We start from the raw sequence: 7,814 nt of genomic DNA on the forward strand, positions 1-7,814 counted from the left end.
AAGAGAAAGCTGCTTTTATGTGAACTTATTCACACTGTGAACTTCTGAGCCCCTCCCCTTACATGCTGGGTATAAAACTCTGAAACTCCTTGAACTCGGGGTTCAGGGGATTGATTGATTACAGCAAAAGCTCTGCCCTCTGAACCTGGCTGCAGCCAAATAAAACTGTTTCCTGATATTCAGTTCCTTACCTCGTCTGTCCCTTCAACAATACTATTTAAAACTTATTAGATTTTTTTTTAGCTGTTAAGATATTAGGACATAGAAGCAGTTCAAGAGATGAGATTTAATATAATGGCTAAAATTAAAAGGAGGTATAGAATTGTAGAATAATTTTTCCTGGTACATGTAGTGTTTCAGGGTTTTGTTGTTGTTGTTGTTGTTTGTTCATTTGTTTTCTGGCGAAGAAATGCTTTCTACAAATACTTATCTGATCATTATGGGAAGGGGAACATAGAAATCTCTTCAGACTTGGTTTCTGGAGCTCAGGTTGCAGTGCAGTGAGCTACAGAGGGAAGGGGCACTGCTGAAGATGACAGTAATGAACTAAATAATACAATCTCTGGAAATAACACATGTTCAGAAGTTGCCATATCAGGTAAATGGATTTTTGAAATAGGAGGTATATATCTTTCAAAGTTCTGTAGATTGAGAGGATTTCTTTGCATATAATATTTAAAAATGAACAACTCTAAGACTAAGGGACAATAAATTGAAAATATTTTGGCCTATCTCAATTGTCATTTATGGTCTTTCATCTTCCCCTAATAAACAGATTTTTAATTAAAATTAGGATCTATTTTGGACTTTAATTACATTGGGCTTAGTTGCTTCCACTTGGCCATAAAACTAGTAGAAAAGGGAATATATGTTATGTTGTGTTGTAATCAAAAGCTCGGTCCCTGTCTCCAATGCCAATCAATGCCAATTTAATAAGGAGGACAGTTTTGAGAAAAAGTAAAAAGCACACATATTGCTTTGCTAGCAAAGGAGAAACACAGGGGACTCATGTCCCAAAGATTGTGACTCTTTTGATCAGGATGGACAGGAGGTTGTAAATGAATTCTTCAAGAGTTACATTCCATGTGTGCTAGGATTAACTTGTTATTTTGGGAGATATTCACTTCCCAGAGCCTCAGCAGACATCTCCTTCCTGTAATAGGTGTGTTCAAAGGTAATTAACTAGGGGAAGAAAAGGTATCACTGTCTCTCTAATCTTGTTAGGGAGAGGTAGAGGGGAGAAGAGAGAAAAACAACAAGAACAACAACAATAAAAATAAGCTTTAGAGCAATGAGGGCTATATTCAGAAGGTGAAGGAACCACTGTTACAGTATTATGCTTTGATATGAATAAACTGGAGAATGTTCAACTTTTATTAGACTAATAGAACGAGTGTGTTGTAGAAATTGTGGTTGCAAGTGTCCAGAGCTGTATTATTTATTTACTCATGAGAACTTACCTCATATAGGGAGAGAAGCTTAGTTAAAAAAAAAAAAAAAAAAACTGATTGGAAGATCAGCACAAGTATGTCCATGAAATGGCACTTTTTTTAAAGAGCAAATCCTTCTACATGGTCCCATGGGAGAGGCAGGCAGTAAAATGAATAAAATTCATAGGGGAAAAAAACACTTCAGACACATTTAGAAAAAAAAATGGAAGCAATTTGACCTTCAAACTGAAGGTAATCCATGTAATTAAGTGAATATTTATCAAATATGTTTTCAACAAATGTTTAATTGTCGAAGTGTGTTGTAATAGGGCCTACTCTGTCAATTCATTGTTAATACAAATCAATTCATGGTGAACCCATCACCCAACAGTTCTTCAAAAAACTATCTAAATTTGTGTTGTGGTTTGGATTGACTCAAGTGTGAGTCAATGCAAGAAGATTCAGAGGAGAAATGATTGGGTTGTGAGAGTCTTAACCCAATCAGTGAATTAATCCCCTGACAGTGATAAACTGAGTGGTAACTAACTGAAGTGGTAGGGTCTGGAGAAGGTGGGAATTGGGGGTTTGGCTTTGGGGTATATATTTTTATATGGCAAGTGGAGACTTCTCTCTCTGCTCTCTGATCATCATGTGAGCTGTTTCTGTTAGGTCCTTGGGCCAAAGTAACTCAATTTTGGAATAGTGAGGCATGACCTTCCTGTTAGGCCCACCCAGAAAGAGTGCCTAACTTTGAAACCACAGCAAAGATGTCAAATAATGATAACAGAACCAGAGGGATTATTTTTTAACTACTCCATTGCATTTGATTATATAGTTAAAATGTTGTTGTTGTTTTTTTTTTTTTTTCCAGCAGGCTGCTTTGCCTTGAAGAAGGGCCATGTGGCAGATAGTTTCTGTCAATAAACCTTTGCTTGAACTCAGAAATGTCTCTCTCAGGGATATTTGTGCCAGCTACCCTAATAGTTTCTCTCTGTCATACTCTTCCACCATGATGTCCTGCCTCATCTTGAGCCCTGAGGAATGGAGCCTGCTGTGTATAGATTGAGACTTCTGAAACCTTGAGCCCATATATAAACCTTTCTTCACCTACAGCTGACTAAAACAACTTGTTGTTATTACCTATTATAAATGAAAGTATCAATCATATCCATCTACTATTTAGAGAATTTTCATTGTATAAAAACTGTTGTTTGACAACATTGCATAAGAAATACCAATATCTCAGAAGTCCCCTGTATATTCTTTCCCACGCACATTGTGCTACCTGTAGTTCTCCAAAGTGAAGATTCATCTTAAATATTGTGTTACTATTTTTCTTGCTCTGTTTTAAAAAGTTTTTCATCCCCAAGTAAAACAATGTGGAGTTTTGCCCATTCTTCAATTGCATGTAAGTATATTTTACTGTGAGTATTCTGTGATTTGTTCTATTTCCTACATATCTTAAAGATTTTTATATAGTTATATACAATGTAGTGGTATTTTGTTCTTTTCACTGCGCATATTGTATTTCTCTGTGTAAGAATATATCAATATGTACTGAATTATCCCCATGGCAGGTATTTTCAATTGTTTTTCTATTTCAATCAATGTTTCTTCTATTTTCATGTAAACCTACTGATGAATATGTGCACAAATTCTCCAGAAGCACAATTTCTAGACACATTTTGTGTGTCAAAAGATCCTTTTTGTCAGGAGATACTAAATTGATTTCTAAATTATACTTGTAATAACTGAACTTTCATATTGTGTGAAAGTTTTCAACAATCTACTTCTTTACTAACACTTGGTTATTGTCAGACTTTCAATTTTGTCAATTAAGATTACAAAATCATTTTTTTTTGTTTTGTTTTACTAACAACAACATGATTATGGATGATATTGCTATTTTTACTTCTCTTTTTCTTTGAAATTTTGCAATTTGATAATGATGTTAATGTGGGGTTTTCTTTTTGTCGTGTCTAGGGTTTCCTTGTCCTCTTAAACATGGAAATTAACGTTTCCTAATCAGGAAAACTCCCTGACATAGTTTCTTCAATTTTTTTTTGTTTTAATAGCTTCTCCTATACTTTGACATGCAACAATTGGCGGTATTATTCTATCCTTAATGTCTCTTATAGTCAACTATGTGTTTTTCATTGGAGGAAATAATTATGTGATTATCTCCATAAATGACTTCAAGTTCCTTGACATAATTCTAAAACTATTCCTAATTAAAACATCCATAAAATATGATCTGGTCATTCCTAAAATAAGCATCTAACATTATTGGGAAACACTATAAAGATCAATAGCAAGAAAAGAATGCTATTTTTATTACTACTTCACACTGTGTTATAAGTGGAAGCCAATGCAATTTTTGACAAAAGAAAATACATAGAAACAGAACAATTGAAAGAACTAGTTCATCTTGAACTACTTTATTGGCAGGTTACATAATATATCTGGAGTGGGGATGTGGCTCAAGTGGTAGCGTGCTCGCCTGGCATACGTGCAGCCCGGGTTCGATCCTCAGCACCACATACAAAGATGTTGTGTCTGCCAGAAACTAAAAAATAAATATTAAAAAAAATTCTCTCTCTCTCTCTTTAATATATATATATATATATATATATATATATATATATATATCTGGAAAATACAAGTGAATCAGTGGTAAAATAGTACAAACCATAAGGAAGATTTTGAAGACAATAGGATAGAAAATTGATAACCAAAATCAATGTGTACAGACACGGTAACCAGTTAGAAGATATAGTGGAAGAAAATATTCCATTTATAATAGCATCAATAAGATACAATTTCTGGGGGAAAATTTGAGAGGATTTGTGAGAAAAAGATTCTGAAAAAAATTTAACATATTCCTGAAAGTCACCATTAACAGAAAAATATCCCTTGCTTTTGGATATCAAGTTTCTCCAAGTTAAGAAAAAAATTGAGACTAATCCTTACATATATAGCATAAGTGCTTTTCCTTTAAAGAAAACAACTTGATTGCAAAGTTCATTTTGCAGAAAGCACACTATAATACATATGTCTGACAGCATACCTGCACCTCAATTGAACAGTTCTTTTGAGCGCATGAAGTGGGTCAGATTGGGAAATTAGAAATTATGGAAATAAAGATTCATTTATAAGTGGAAGTAGGACTCAGTGGTAAATCAGCTCTGGTGGAGTCTGGTTCTAATAAAACCAAGAGTCTGCGTGTTTATTTTATAGGTTTTAAACATCAAAGGGATTCACTGTGAAAAGACTTCTTGAGGTAAACAGGATGAAGTTGAGGGAAAAAAGCTTAGTGTGGGCTTATCAGTTTAAGCCCATCTCTTTGGGCACCAGGGATTTAAATACAATGTTTCTAAACTAGTAAATTCCATGATGAGCACTGGACTTCTTCCTATCAATAGGGAGTCACCTTGCAAATGTGCATTTCCCATGAGGCCCCCCACCAAAAGATTCTAAGAAGAGGCATCTAGCTGTGCATGGTTACATAGTTCAAAGCAATAATTTATTTACTGATCGAGGTATCTATGAACATCCTAAAAAACTGATACGAATAGGAAATAATTCCTCCAGATAATAAAGTACATTGCAAAGCTTCTGTCTTTAAAACATTGTGGCAAAAGACAAATACTGCATGATGTCAAAAAATCTCAAACAGAGCAGGAGGATGATTATCATAGGTAGAGGAGTAATGGGAGATGTTGACTAAAAAGTCACCTACCAGTTATAAGATGAATAAGTTTTGGAGACCTAAAGAAATTCTAGTCACTATGATTGATGCATTGTATTGTATAGTTGAAATTTACAAAAAGTAAATCTCAATTCTCACCCTGCCCCCGTGCAAGGGTTCTGTGTTTGGTATTGAGGTCTCTGATAGCTTCATAACTGTGGCATGCTTATTGGCTAGGAAGTTTCTGTGCAAAGACATAGAATGTCTGGCTGCTATAACAATGCCCTGCTTGAGAAGGCTGTATGCTAGAGTCTTATCAGCCTTGACCTTGATCTCAGGCATACAGCTCCTGGGAATAAGGGAACTCTCTTGTTAGACAACACAATGTTTCACCAAGCTCTGGTGCTTCTGGACCTGCCTGCTAACAGTAACTTTAAGCAATGGGCTTTCTTGAAAGCTACAGAAAACTCATAATGTTACACAATACAATTATAGTATGTAACTGAGGAATAAGCTGCATAATGCTACTAACTCTATAACCTGCCTAATGACACAAGGAACATTAATGTACTACTGATGCCAGTGACCTAATGTAACCTATGTAACAAATAAAGCTGTCAGCTTGGCCATTCTGCCATTCTTACATTTTTTTCTGGCTCTTCATCTTGTCTCTGTGTCTCCTTTATATTTTCCTTACACCCCAAAACACAATCTATTGTGGATTTACTGTGGTAATCACTTTATTTTTTGTATATGTATCAAAACATTACATCATGTACCTTGAATTTACACAATTCTTATTTGTCAACTATTTCTCAGGAAACATGAAAGCTACTATAATCTTACATAAAAACATATATAGAAAAATGGAATGAACAAAAATTAAATGAACACAAGTAGAGGAAAAGTACCATCTCAAACTGAAATTTAAAATAAATGAAACTGAAATAATAAATTATCACTTGGATAAACAGTGAAATTTGATCCATATGTCAAACAGCAAAACAATTTCGAATGAATAAGAAATATTAATGTCAAGAATAAAATGATATGATGCAAGAAAAAATAAAGGTGAACTTTAATAAAACCGTTCTCAACTATGACTAATTATAACTGGAAATCCAAATGCTATATAATACATACTTAAGAAAACAAAAATTCAAAGCATTGAGAAAAGACAAATAAGAAAATGGGAGAGAAATGTTTGCAAAATATACCATAAGTGAATGACAATAGGATTCATAGACCCTAGATAGTGGCTCTTATGCACCATTTCTCTGTAAGGTAGATGAAAGGCTTGTAAGAAAATGATTGATTCTGGTTCTGAAAGAGGGAAGGCACAAAGTGAGCTTGGCCCATCTGTGTGTGTGTGTGTGTGTGTGGGAGAGAGAGAGAGAGAGAGAGAGAGAGAGAGAGAGAGAGAGAGAGAGAAAGGCATTCTTCAAAGTCTTAAAGACATTTGTCACAAGGAACTTGTCAAAAAGAGTAGTACTGTCCCTAGTTGGGGAAATTTAAGCACAAAAAAATCAATAATAAATTATAAACTATTAATAAAAATAGAATCCATAAGTACATATTATTACTTAGTGTACATGAAAGGGAGGAGAAGGTAAGGGAGTTCTCCTTAATATTAAAATGCCATCTAATAAATATGCAAGGAATAGTAGAATTAAAAAATCCTTGATTTATGTCAATTTGCAATTTTAATTATTGGTTTGGGTAAGAGTCACTAATGGTTCTTGAAATCATTGGGAGAAAGTCTGTGGAGAAATTATTCCCCTGACTCTGTTTGGAACTGTGGAATTATAAAAGAGTAAATAACAACTAGTCCTACCAAACAAAAGTAAGCAGAACAGAATGTGAATAATAATAAAGAGGCCACAGTAAAGGAGTAGAATGAAGGAAGGTGCAGAGAAGATATTAAGGTCTGATTTGATGATGTGGTGATTTGAAGTGCTTGCAAAAACTGTTTTTTGTTTGTTTGTTTGTTTGTTTTTGTCAGAGAGGAATTGGGGGAGAAGTTCATGTATTATAAAATGAGGGTAACAGAATCTGACTTAATTGTTTTTTTTTAAGACAGGATCTCACTATGTTGTCCAGGTTGCCTCAATCAACCTGTACTCAAGCAATCCTCCTGCCTCAACATCTAGAATACCTGGGATTACAAGTGTGCACCATTGTGCAAGGCTTTAATTTAAATTTTGAAAAATTATTCTCAGAATATATAGGAGGAATTCAAAGAGAAATGAAGAGACACTTCTCAGAATGGTAACTATGTCAAAAGCAAAGAGAGTCTAAATATTAATATTACATAGACATGAGTATAAATAGAGTATGATAGTTAACTATATATGTCAGTTTTTCTGGGCAATGGGGTACTCAGATGCCTGGATGTGTTTTTAAGGGTGTTTTTTATTTTTTTAATTTGTTTTAATTAGTTATACATGGCAGTAGAATGCATGTATGCACCTTGATATATAATATATAGATAAGATAAAATTTCCCATTTTTCTGAGTGTACATTCTGCAGAATTATCTTGGTCATGCAGTCACATATATACATAAAATAATAATGTCTGTTTTGTTCTACTGTCTTTCCTATCCCTACATCTCCCCGTATCCCCTCCCTTCACTTCCCTCTACCTAATCTAAGGTAACATTATTCTTCTCTAGTGCCCCCTGCCTTATTGTGAATT

This window comes from Marmota marmota, unplaced genomic scaffold, assembly GCF_001458135.2.
Source record: "Marmota marmota marmota unplaced genomic scaffold, marMar, whole genome shotgun sequence".
Lineage (NCBI taxonomy): Eukaryota > Metazoa > Chordata > Mammalia > Rodentia > Sciuridae > Marmota > Marmota marmota.